General features: G+C 47.8%; 1 long non-coding RNA gene across 1 annotated transcript; it reads left to right on the forward strand.

Moving 5' to 3' along the window:
• Nucleotides 1-742: 742 nt before the first annotated feature.
• On the forward strand, nucleotides 743-12,424 carry LOC148776148 (uncharacterized). Its single transcript, XR_016038580.1, has 4 exons — nucleotides 743-1,054; nucleotides 3,142-3,756; nucleotides 4,265-4,385; nucleotides 6,753-12,424. It is a non-coding gene; the product is annotated as an uncharacterized LOC148776148 (long non-coding RNA).
• Nucleotides 12,425-12,809: the final 385 nt, after the last annotated feature.

Genomic DNA, 12,809 nt, shown 5'->3' on the forward strand with positions numbered 1-12,809 from the left:
CAGACTCTTTTCCAGTGAGTCAGCTCGTCGCATGATGTGGCCAAAGCATTGGAGTTTCAGCTTTAGCATCAGTCCTTCTAATATATATATATATGTATAACTGAATCACATTGCTGTACAGCAGAAATGAACACAAGACTGTAAATCAATTGTACATATAATTTTTTTAAAAAAGGCATTACAATGTGCATCAGGTTTCTTATTATCCAAAGTTTGAAACCTCCCTTAGGCCAGAGCCGGATCTGTGAGGTGAAACCTCTACTTTTATCACAACACAGAAGTAGAAAGAAGGCAAGTATTGGGGCACATATTGAGCAAGACACATGTAAATATTCATACGACATTTTAGTAAAATTGTAGAACACACTGTGGGGCCTCCATGGTAGCTCAGAAGATAAAGAATCCACCTGCAATGCAGGAGAGCGGGTTCGACCTGTGTGTTGGGAAGCTCCCCTGGAGAAGGGAATGGCTACCCACTCCAGTATCCTTGCCTGGAGAATTTCACGAACCGAGGAGCCTGGCGGGCTGCAGTCCATGGGGTTGCAAAGAGTTGGACACGACTGAGTGACTAACATTTTTACTTTCAGAACACACCACAGACTGACCAAACCCTCCACTCCTGTTCTGGAATGTTCTGATCATTGCTCTGGCTTATGTTCCCACATTTCACAGACATCCCCAGAACTGCACATAGTGTGGTCCTGAGGATCACAGGACTTCATATTTCCTGCTTTCATAATGCTGGCCCTGGGGTGGCACAGGTAAAGGGATAAAGGAAGCAGATCTTATCTGCTGAGGCATGAGATAATAGCAATGAAATGATGATGACAGCTGAGTGATCACCTGCCAATGCTTTTATGCTTAATCTGACCCCTAGAGGAAGGGTCTATTACTATACACAGTTTACGAGGAGGGTGACAGACTTGCCCAGGGTCTTCTCCTCTCACGTGCATAGCTAATAACTTGTGGGGCTAGGATCTGAGCCCTGGCAGGCCACCTCCAGAGCCCACACGCTGATGAGTTAGAAGGTGCAGGGGGTGGCGCTGAATGCAAGGTAAGTGGGGGTTAGTCCTCCAACCCATCTTGGGTATTTTGTTGGTGGTGGTGGTTTTTCGGCTGCTCTGGGTCTTCTTAATTGTGGCATGTGGGCTTAGTTTCCCCACAGCATGTGGGATCTTAGTTCCCTGGCAACCTCTCCCTGCCTGTCCTCTGCTTTCTGGGTGTCACAGTCTCACCATACACTGTCCAGGCAGGGAGTGGGGCTCTGGTGGAGGTCAGAGAAGTCTTTCTTCCCTGCTGCTGCTGCTGCTGCTAAGTCGCTTCCGTCATGTCCAACTCTGTGCGACCCCATAGACGGCAGCCCACCAGGCTCCCCCATCCCTGGGATTCTCCAGGCAAGAACACTGGAGTGGGTTGCCGTTTCCTTCTCCAATGCATGAAAGTGAAAAGTGAAAGTGAAGTCGCTCAGTCATGTCTGACTCTTAGCGACCCCATGGGCTGAAGCCTACCAGGCTCCTCCGTCCATGGGATTTTCCAGGCAAGAGTCCTGGAGTGGGTTGCCATTTCCTACTCCAGGGTTCTCCAAGGGATCTTCCTGACCCAGAATTCGAACCCGCATCTCTCACATCTCCTGCATTTGCAGGCAGATGCTTTACCACTGAGCCTTGCCTGGGAAGGGCAGGATGGAGGCTTAAATAGGAAGAAATTTGAACAGCCACAAACTCCCTTCTCCTCCCCCACCCCACCCCCCAGTTTTTCTCCCTTCTCCTCATGTTCTCTGAGAAGTAACATACATAGAAAGCAAGAGTCTGGACCGGGACTCCTGACCTTGCTGTGTGACCTTGAGCAACACCCTGCCCTCTCTGGGCTTTAGTGAACTCAGCCATGAAGGACAGGGTGAGACCCGGTGATTTCTGGGGTCCCTTCCGGCTCCTGCACTTTGTGGCGCCAGGAGCTGGTGACAAGGCAGTAGGAAGCCAGGCCCATTCCGGATAGACTTGAAGGTGTTTGCTCTGTGCTCTTGCGGAAGAGCTTGACCGAGGTGTGAGTTCGGGAGGGACTGTGGCTGCTCTGGCCGCACACAATCGGGGCTGAGGTGACTCAGAAGGGAACACGCCATGTGTTAAAATAAGAGTTGGCATTTCTGAGAAGGGAAGTCCAGGAGCCGGCCAGGATGGGATTAGCTGTTGATAAGGGCCCAGTATTGTTCTTAAGTCTCCCCTGAGGTCCACACCACATCCTAGAAGAGGAGAAGCCAGGTCCCTGGACCCTGATGGGGTTGGGACAAAGTCAAGGCGTTGCTGAGAATGAGGCCCAAGGGGCCGCCTGGGGCTGCGACAGGAGGAGGGAGGGGAGTGCTGTGCTGAGGAGTCAAGGCCGTCTGATCTGAGCGCCCAGTGCCCTGCCCTGTCACTTGTCCAGGGCCAGAGGAGGGTTTGAGAGGGGACGATGAACATGGACTCTGAAGGCCTAAAAATGGACAACCTGAAACAGCTGTCCAAGCCCAGTGACCCTGAGCACCCCCTTCCCTGCAAAAGTTCAGGCAAGAGCCATGAACACAGTGTGGGGAGTTGGGAGGGGAGTGCCCTCAGGTTCAAGACTCTTCAGTCTCTGAAAAACAAGTGCTGACAGGAATGCGAGGAAACCACTGTTTACTTTGTTCAAGTGTTCTAGCAAATGTGTTCTGAAGTGTCTCTGGGGCAGGATGATGAGGGAGGTGAGGCCTGGGCTCTGGGAAGTGGAGACAGGGGTGAGTACCCTGCAGAGGTCACGGCGAGGAGGTCGTCTCCCCCTGACTCCTGGGGAACAGGCCCACGGGGAGGGGGTGCAGGCCCTCTCTAGAGTTGAAAGGGAGTGCAAAAGACGGGGCTCAGGGTATCTTGTTGGTGCTGGAAAGGCTCAGATTTAGGCTCCCAAGAAGGAGCCTGAGTGTGTTGGGGTGGGTGGGCAGTGGACACTGGTGACTCTCCGGTGGGTTGGTGAGTGGCAAGTGACAGAAACATATGAAGCTGCCTCAGCTAAAGAGGAAGTTAGAACAAGGGTCCCACAGGACCTGAAGTTACCAGGAGGTTGAGAAGGGGCGCCAAGGAGCTTCTGGAACAGAGTGGGCTCAGAGTCACTGTCTCTGTCTCCTTCACCCAGGTTGCCTGGTCACCTGTCTCCGTTGTCCATCCACTGACCTGGCCTCCTAGTTTGATCACTGTTGCTCAAGAACCTCAAAAGCTCCTTCCCCACGTGGCAACCACAGGCCCTGAGACTCATGAACTTTCAGATACAGCACAGGAAGCAGGCTCACCAGAGGCCCTAAGGCTGAGCCCCGGATTTTAGAGACGGAGAATGTGTTCTATTCAGGCTGGCCAGGATTCCCCAACACCCCCACCAACAACATCCCCCAACCCTCCATCTAATGGGCTCTCCGGGTAAGGCAGGTCCATAACGACCATGTGGGATCCTCCACTTGGGCTGAGCTGTGGGTGGGGGAATTTCTTTTTTTTTTTTAATTTAATTAATTTTTTAAAATTTAATTAATTTCTTTTTTAACATCAAAACATTTTGTATTGGGGTATAGCCGATTAACAATGTTGTGATAGTTTCAGGGGAACAGTGAAGGGACTCAGTCATACATATATATGTATCCATTCTCTCCCAACCCTCATCTGAGGGTGGGGGAAGTTCTTGATCCCAGAAATGACAGAAACAAGAGAAGATGGGGCCAAGAGGAAGAGCCAAGAAAATCTTCTGAAGCTGGGGATCCAGGTGAGGAGAAGCCCCGGAGAGAGCTGGGAGGGAATAGAATCCAGGACATACATCCACACCCATGAATGAACTCTGTGTACTCACAGATGGTGAAGAGTGGTTTGAACATTTTTTTTCAGTTGAAGTATAGTTGATTTACAATGTTGTGTCAATCTCTGTTGTACAGCAAAGTGATTCAGTTATACATATATAGACATTTAAAAATATTCTTTTCCATTATGGTTTATCACAGGATATTTAAAAAGATTTTTTTTTAATTGGAGGCTATTTACTTTGCAATATTGTGGTGGTTTTTGCCATACATTCCCATGAATCAGCCATGGGTGGACACGTGTTCCCCATCCTGACCCTCCCTCCCACCTCCCTCCCCATCCCATCCTTTTGCTTTAGAACCTGCCATAAAAAGAATCTATAACCTGACTGCCACTGATACAGCAAAAAGGTCTGATTCATCAAAGTCATCTTTCTTTATTTCTTTTTCTTTTTTATCTTTTTCTGGCTGCACCAGGTGCCGTGCGGGATCTTAGCTCCCCAACCATGGATTGAACCCCTGCCGCCTGCCCTGGAAGCATGGAGTCCTAACCACTGCACCACCAGGAAAGTCCCATCAAGGTCATTTTTTGCTAAAGGTAACCTCAGAGAAAGAAGTAGAGAAGTTTACGTGTGACAATTTTTTTTTTACAGCCAGAGAGAAATTTCCTGCCTAGAAATGAAAAAGATCAAGAAATGTATACCCGCTTGCATGCTCAGTCTTGTCCAACTCTTTGTTACCTCATGGACTGGAGGCCGCTAGGCTCTTCTGTCCATGGAATTTCCCAGGTGAGAATAGGGAATGGGTTGCCATTTCCTATTCCAAAGAAATGTACATGTGTGTGCAAATCTCCAGACCCAAGCAATCAGAAACCTCCCATGTGTGTGCAGGGCTGTCACTCACAAGTCTCAGGATAGACAACAGGCCATGCCCCCTTTCTCCATGATAGGCGCCCCAATGTTTGGAGCCGGCTGATAGAAGGCAACTTGCTCCATTTCTTAGGCCTTGGGCTCTGCCACTGGCATCTAAAAGCCTCATGGTGCAGAGGGGTGCTTTCAATATCCCTGTTTCTGTGAGTGAAGCCTGCCTGGCTCCACCCTGCCCCTTAAACTGGTAGGAGGCAAGATTCCTTCCCCACTACGTGTTCAGGCAGTCAGCAGGCATTCACCACGCTCAGGAGTCTGTAAAGCATCTTGCTTGAAAGAAAGTTTTAGAACTATTAAAAGACGGAGAAAGTGCTAGAAGTTCCCAACACTTGTAGGAGGTTGACTGTCTGAATTTTCAGGAACTTTCCCAATTTTAACACTGAAAAGTCTTGCATCCAAGGAAACCCCTCAGGCCTGGGCAAACTGGGCCAGTGACTTACTGATGTGGTGGACACGTGGGGAAAGATGCTAAGGCACGACCAAAAAGCCCAGCTGACTATTTCTAGCATCACACCCAAGCCTCACACCCACAGCCTTCCGAGGCATTTCTTCCCAGAGTGTTCCTAGCCTGCCTCGTTCTCAGCACCGGGCTCTACCTTCTTGGAGATGGTTGACTTTTCTCACACCCACACAGGCACATACACAAGCAAAACAAAAAACCCAAAAGGCAGGCATTGTTTAAACTTATAGCAGGTTATATTCTAGGAAAAGGTGGTGTAAGTCAAAAAGATAAAAATTGGGTCAATTTTCCCACAGAAACAATACCATGATGAGAAATCCTGAGCAAGGAAAACTTCTATAAAAAGTTCTATCCTGGCCTTGAACGATTTCTGCAAACTTCTCTAACTTTCTATACTTTTCTAAGTATTTCTCTGAGGTAACAAGGAGCAAAGTGTTCTCTTAGAAAAATCAGACCCCAGGAATGATTAACTGGACATTGAATACCTGTACTTTGATGTACATATACTTACGAAGGAAAAAGACAAATCAGTAATTTATCCTTGGACAGCAAGGAGATCAAACCCGTCAATTCTAAAGCAAATCAACCTTGTATATTCATTAGAAGGATTGATGCCGAAGCTGAAGCTCTAATACTTTGGCTCCCGGAGGTGAAGAGCAGACTCACTGGCAAAGACTCTGATGCTGGGAAAGATTTGAAGGCAAATGGAGAAGAGGTGGGCAGAGGATGAGATGGTTAGATAGCATCACTGACTCAATGGACATGAATCTTAGCAAACCCCAGGAGACAGCGAAGGACAGGGAAGCCTGGTGTACCGCAGTCCATGAGGTTCAAAGAGTCAGACATGACTTATCGATTCAACAATAACAACAACAACTGTTATTTTATTTGTTGAAAGTATCCCTCTGCTCAGGGTTCCCACTGAGCGGTTAGAGGAGTGGTCCTCAACCACCGGGGATCCATAAAACCTGTTGATGCCTGGGTACCACCCAGAGATGCTGGTGAACTAGGTTTGGGTTCCAGTGGGTGGTGGATGCGCCTGGGGCCAAGAGCTTGCAGCAAGAGAAGGGGAGGAGAAGGAGGGGTGCCCGAAGTCTGGGGTCAAGTCCTAGGATCTTGAGTGCTGGAGCAGGGACACTGAGACCCCTACTAACTGGAAACAAAACCCTAGTGGTCACTGAAGTCAGTCTGAGCTCTCATCTTGGGGAAATAGGCCTAGAGGGATGAGGGGATGTCCCTCAGCATTTAGATGGAAAGTTAGAACACAGTTGATTTTTTTAATCTAACAATTAAAAAATTTTTAATTAGAGGATGATTGCTTTACAGTGTTGTGTTGGTTTCTCCAGACAACAATGTGAATCGGCCAATACATGTATTCCCTCCCTCTTAAGCCTCCTTCTCACCCCCCAGACCCCCACCATCTCACACCTCTCGATTGTCACAAAGCACCGGGCTGAGCTCCATGTGTTATTACATAAAGCAGCTTCCCGCTGGCTATCTGCTTTACACACAGAAGTGTGTATATGTCAGTGCAACCCTCTCAGTTCGTCCCACTCCCTCCTTCTTTCTCTGTGTCCAGAGGTCTGTTCTCTACGTCTGCTGCTCTGTTCCTGCCCTGGAAATAAGTTCATCAGTGCTGGAGAAGACTCGTGAGAGTCCCTGGGACTGCAAGGAGAGCCAACCAGTCCGTTCTAAAGGAGATCGGTCCTGGGTATTCATTGGAAGGACTGATGCTAAAACTGAAACTCCAATACTTGGGCCATCTCATGAGAAGAGTTAACTTACTGCAAAAGACTCTGATGATGGGAGGGATTGGGGGCAGGAGGAGAAGGGGACGACAGAGAATGAGATGGCTGGATGGCATCACCAACTTACTTGATGGACATGAGTTTGAGTGAACTCCAGGGGTTGGTGATGGACAGGGAGGCCTAGCATGCTGTGATTCATGGGGTCACAAAGAGTAGGACAAGACTGAGCGACTGAACTGAACTGAACTGAACCATTTTTCTAGATTCCATATATATATATATATGCGTTAATATACTTTGTTTTCTCTTTCTGAGCTACTTCACTCTATATAACAGGCTCTAGAGAGCACAGGTATTTTGATGCTTTATCTTTTTTTGTTTTGTTTCTTTTCTTATATTTATTTATCTTTATTTAGAGGATAATTGCTTTACAACAGTGTGTTGGTTTCTGCCATACATCAACATGAATGAGCCATAAGTATATATATAAGTCCCCTCTCTCTTGAGCCTTCCTCCCACCCCATCACACCCCTCTAGGCTGTCACAGAGCACCAGTGTGAGCTCCTTGCATCAAACAGCAAGTTCCTACTGGCCATCTATTTTACATATGGTAATGCATATGTTTTCATGCTACTCTCTCAATTCATCACATCCTCTCCTCTCGCTGTGTCCACAAGTCTTTTCTCTACATCTGCTTCTCTATTCCTGCCCTGAAAATAGGTTCAGCAGTACCATTTTTCTAGATTCTCTACTACGTGTTAATAAACGATATTTGTTTTTCTCTTTCTGAGCTACTTCACTCTGTAACAGGCTCTAGAGAACATAGGTATTTTGACATTACTTATCTTTATACTGCTTTAACACTTTGGTGGCTTTAAAATATGCCTACATATTCCTTGAAATGCCTCTCTTTAAAAAGTGAGTTTTAATTCCTTTCCCCTTGAGTGTGGGTGGACTTCATGACTCATTTCAAATGAGTACAGTCTGGAAGAGCTGATGGTTTGTGACGTTTGAGACCAGATCATGAGTGCTCTATTTCTTGAATCACTCACTCTGGGGAAGTTAGCTGACATGCCCATGAGGACACCCAAGCAGCCTTAAGGAAAGGCCATGTGCTGACAACAGCTTTGTGGGGGCAGCATCTTGGAAGCTTCCCTGGTGGCTCAGATGGTAAAGAATCTGCTTTTCACTTTCATCTTGGAAGCAGCCCCTCTGGCTCCAAGCAAGCTATCATATGACTGGAGTCTTGGCTCACATCTTGTCCACCCCCTGCTGGGAATCCCTGAGCCAGTACCATTCAACTAAGTCAGTCCTTAACTCCTGACCCACAGAAATGGTGAGATAATAACAGTGAGTTTTAAGCAGCTAAGTTTTGAGGTAATCTGTTACACAGCAATTGATGACAAATACACACACCACCCTAAAATAAAATCATTCAGAGTTAGTAATATCCAATTTGAGGACAAACTCGAGTGCAGGAGGAGAAAATGAATGAAAGGAATAGAAAGTATAGCAGCATTTTCCTTCTAAGGGAGGTTGAGGTTAGGGTGGTGGAGAAATCACTCTGTATGCTATTCCTTTCTGTTGGTGGAAGCTGGAGAAAGGAAAGCTGCAAACTTCAAGGTGTCTAGCAGCTCTTCAGTCTGTTGAAGCTTACAAGTTAGAGTGGGTGTTTTTTGTTTTATTAGGGCTCACGAAGCAGGCCTGAAACTGAGTTGCTGTTGTTCAGTCTCTAAGTCAAGTCCAACTCTTTGCAACCCCACGAACTGCAGCACACCAGGCTTCCCTGTCCTTCACTGTTTCCCAGAGTTTGCTCAGATTCATGTCCATTGAGCTGGTGATGCTCTCTAACCATCTTATCCTTTACCACCCCTTTCTCCTTTTGCCTTCAATCTTTTCCAGCATCAGGGTCTTTTCCAATGAACTCTTTTCATCAGGTGGCCAAACTGAGTAGGGATGGAGAAAATGGATGGAGCAACTTTTAAGAATCATGGTGTATGACATTTCTTCATGTCACTGGTGCTGATGTGAGGTAACCTCTAGGCATCCTGTGAGGTCTGCTGCATACACAGAGCCTCAAGGAAGGGAGCTGGGCTCTCCATGTGGGTCAGTACTGAGCATGGGTGGCAATGGAGTCACGAGAGGCCCTGCGTAAGGCTGAGGGTTAAATCAGAGAGCAGAGAGAACTTGAGGGCCTCAGCAACCATCAGGTGGTCAGAAAAACAGAAGCTGTTCTGTGACTTGGGGACCTCAGTCTGCAGCCAGAAGTGTGAGGGGAGAAAGTGGGAGCCCTTGGAGTTCTGTGATATGCTTGTACCTGACCAAGCTTCCAGGAAAAATGGCTTCTGCTTCCCTCCTGTAGTCTAAGTCCAGGGCATGATTCTGTCACTGACAAAGTCTAACCTGGGAGCACATGAGGGAGGAGACTGTGGGAAGCAGCTTCCAGCCCAGGTGGCAGGGTGATACATCAGGGTTAGCACTGGACTTCCCAATGTACAAGCCTGGGGAAGCTGCCACTGAGGGCTGGGTTATGCGGGATGTTCGCTTTTATTTGGCATAAAGGCAGCAAACAGTCCTAGTTGCTGTTTACTTGCCAAATGTTATCTTCAAGAAATTTCCAGAGAGACGTCTTCATGTTGACCAGAAACTGTTGCCCAGGAAGTGAGTGGTCATATGATTGGTAACTCAAGGCTCCCAGGTGACAGCCTGTGGACACCTGGCCTCTACCCACAATTCTAAACTTTCCTCAGCCACTCCTTCTTTGAATGCTTTAATGTCTGGTCTATGTGGAAAGCATTTCTTCAGCTCATTGGAGACCCTTATCTTTGTTAGGGAAACTTTGCCTGCTGGGTCTGCTTTTGGTGATTCTCAGAGAGTGGGTGTATTCATGATTCTGAGAATACTCATTTCAGAGTCTGTCTGTTAGAGATCTGTGGTGTTAGAAGTGGATGGTTTCTGGGACTTCCCTGGTGGTCCAGTGGCTAAACCTCTGCACTCTGAAAGCAGGGGCCCTGGGTTTGATCCCTGGTCAGGGAACTAGATACTGCATGCCACAGTTAAGAGTTCACAAGCTGCAGATAGAAGATTCTGCATGCCTCAACTAAGACCTGGTGTAGCCAAACAAATTAAAAAAAGAAAAAAGAAGTGAATGGGTTCTGAGCAGTCAGTGCTTCATTTAACCAAAGATATAGGGTTGCTGGTTTGGAATGTGTGGACATTGGGAACAAAGATTCACATGGGTAGCCAGTGAAGAAAATGATTCCAGAAAAGTTTGTAAGCACTCTCAATGTAAAAGCATAGAGAGAATCATCATATAATACCCAAATTCAAATATTGCTTAAAATAAGGCTTAGGAATTATTGTTGCTTTTGACAGCATTGAGTTCTTGAATACCCTCCCTTCCACCCTACCTCCCACAATTTCAAAGCATGTAAGAAAAACATCTGTCTTCCTGAATTTGGGGCTCTGTAATCAAGAATGGATGCTAATGAATCTTCACCTTTGCATACTTCAGGAAGAAAGGGCTGTCACACAAATGAGTAGGAGTAGCACATTTACACTAGAGAGATTTTAATTTTTGAAGCTTAATTTCAAGCTTGCCAAAAGTACCTACCACTAGCCCAAAAGGATCAGAAAAGATGCCCTTCTCTCCTTCTTTAAGACACCTGGCTGTCACCTGCCAAGAGATCTGTGATAAGTATTCAAGTTCACAATCTGTGCAATGCAAAGGGGGGCCTTAGAGTTGTGCAGTGCACTTGCTGGGCTTCTGCACATGGAATCCTGGTGTGCACACAGATACGGGTCATTCAAATTCCAAAGGACATTCTACCAACTTTTATTTGGACCTATTAAAAGTCCTTTAAAAACAAATGCTGTATTTCTAAAAAAAAAAAAAAATCCCACCTTTCATTCTCTCCTACTTCCTGAATCAGCTCTGCCTACTGTAATCTGATTAGCAGAAATCTGCAGGTGCCCACCCTGTCCTGTTCTATTCAAAGGGCCAGTCACCCCTTGTGTGGGCTCCTCCCATCCTCCCCCGTCTCCGGCCCTGCTGGCCATCCCCGAGCAGCACCCCTTCCTGCATCTGTTCCAGACCATCCATCTGGTCTCCCTGAGGTACCTCCCCACACCCTCCTCCCAGGACTGTGGGAACCTTCAAGAAAAGTGAGTCTGGATCCCTGCTTGCCACAAGGGGCTAATGAAACTTGTGGCTGGATGCCCCAGAACCTTAGCCTTCCTCGTTGGGAGATAGGGGTAGTTTTGTGGGTGTGAGGATAGTGGATTTGTGTAGTTGGGCCAGCTGTGAGGTCTGGTGAATGAGCTGGACCAGCAGGCAGTGTATCCAGCACCTGAGGTGGAAGTGGCCACTGTGGATTCAGGCAGGAAACAGCGAGGTCCCAGCAGCTGACAGTAGCAGCTGATGAGGCTATACTGCTCTCAGTGCCAATGAACAGGGTCAGAGTCCATAGGACAAAGGGTCCCTGAGAGCAGGTGACAGGTAGATGTGATCAATCCCAGGGCAGAGGCTGTGGACTCTGCTCGGCATGTCCCCTCCGTGAGGAAGTTTCCACCAGGGTAAGGCACTGAGTCTAGAATGGGGCTCTGCACTGGCATCCAGTTTGTCGGTCAATTCACATGCTGAGTTGGAAGACACCCTTGACCTCCTGAGCTTTGACATGGGATAAGGCCCACTTGGTCCATCTCAGGGGTATGTTGGGAGGAGAGGGGGTTGGAAGCCTGAGGGTTCTTTGAAAGCAGAGATGAGTGGAGGGGTCTATGAGAAGGTGGCTGGAAATTGGGGAGCTCCAGACCAAGGTCAGGGATCCCGGTAGTGGGGTGGAAGGAAATCCGGGACTGGCCTCCTCTCAGATTTCTCCATCTGTGGTGGACGGAAGCACCCCACCTTGACCTTGGGCTATTTCTAGACAGCTGGCCAGGCCACGCTCTCTCTCCATGACGGCAGCAGCTGGCCACCTCCCCCTGGGGACTGGCTGCTCGCTCTTCAGCTCCAGTTGGACCTGCTCCAGGCTGGGCTGTCACTGGGTGAGCTGTGGCAGCTGAGGGGGAGGACAGGGCCCACGCTGGGCCCTCTGGAGAGGCCTTGTGTCTCAGGGGCACTTTAGCTCCCAAGGAGAATAAAAGATCTTGTGAGGTTGGGCTCCTAGTCACCTTAAAGAATCCCCTCTCAAGGGCAGGCTGAATAGGCCTGTGATATTGACTAGCCCCATGAGCACTACAGCCTTACATTTACTTAGGGCATTGTTGTTGTTTAGTCACTAAGTCGTGTCTGACTCTTTGCGACTGCATGGACTATAGCCTGCCAGGTTCCTCTGTTCATGGAATTTTCCAGGTAAGAATAAAGAACAGATTTTTGGACTCAGTGAGAGAGGGAGAGGGTGGGATCATTTGAGAGAACAGCACTGAAGCATATACATTACCATATGTGAAACAGACAGCCAGTGGAAGTTTGATGTATAACACAGGGAACCTAAACCCAGTGCTCCGTGATGACCTTGACGGATGGGGTGGGGAGGGAGGTGGGGGGGTTCCGGGTGGAGGGGACACATGTATGCCTATGGCCAATTCATACTGATGTGTGGCAAAGACCATCACAATATTGTAATTATCCTCCAATTAAATAAATCTAAAAAGAATAATGGAGTGGGTTGCCATTTCCTTCTCCAGGGGATCTTCCTGACCCAGGGATTGAACCCTCACCTCCTGCATTGCAGCTGGATTCTTTATCACTGAGCCTTTGCAATTCCTTCTCACTCAGTCATTCCTCCATCCAACAAATACGTCTTGAGGGCCGACAGGGCCCCCCATAGAGCTTACTTGAGAATAAACAAGTAAATGAATGTGAAGAGCAAATGCAATTCCAACTTCTA

Source organism: Moschus berezovskii, chromosome 11, assembly GCF_049115385.1.
Source record: "Moschus berezovskii isolate FMDL1 chromosome 11, NW_MosBer_1.0, whole genome shotgun sequence".
Classification (NCBI taxonomy): Eukaryota; Metazoa; Chordata; class Mammalia; order Artiodactyla; family Moschidae; genus Moschus; species Moschus berezovskii.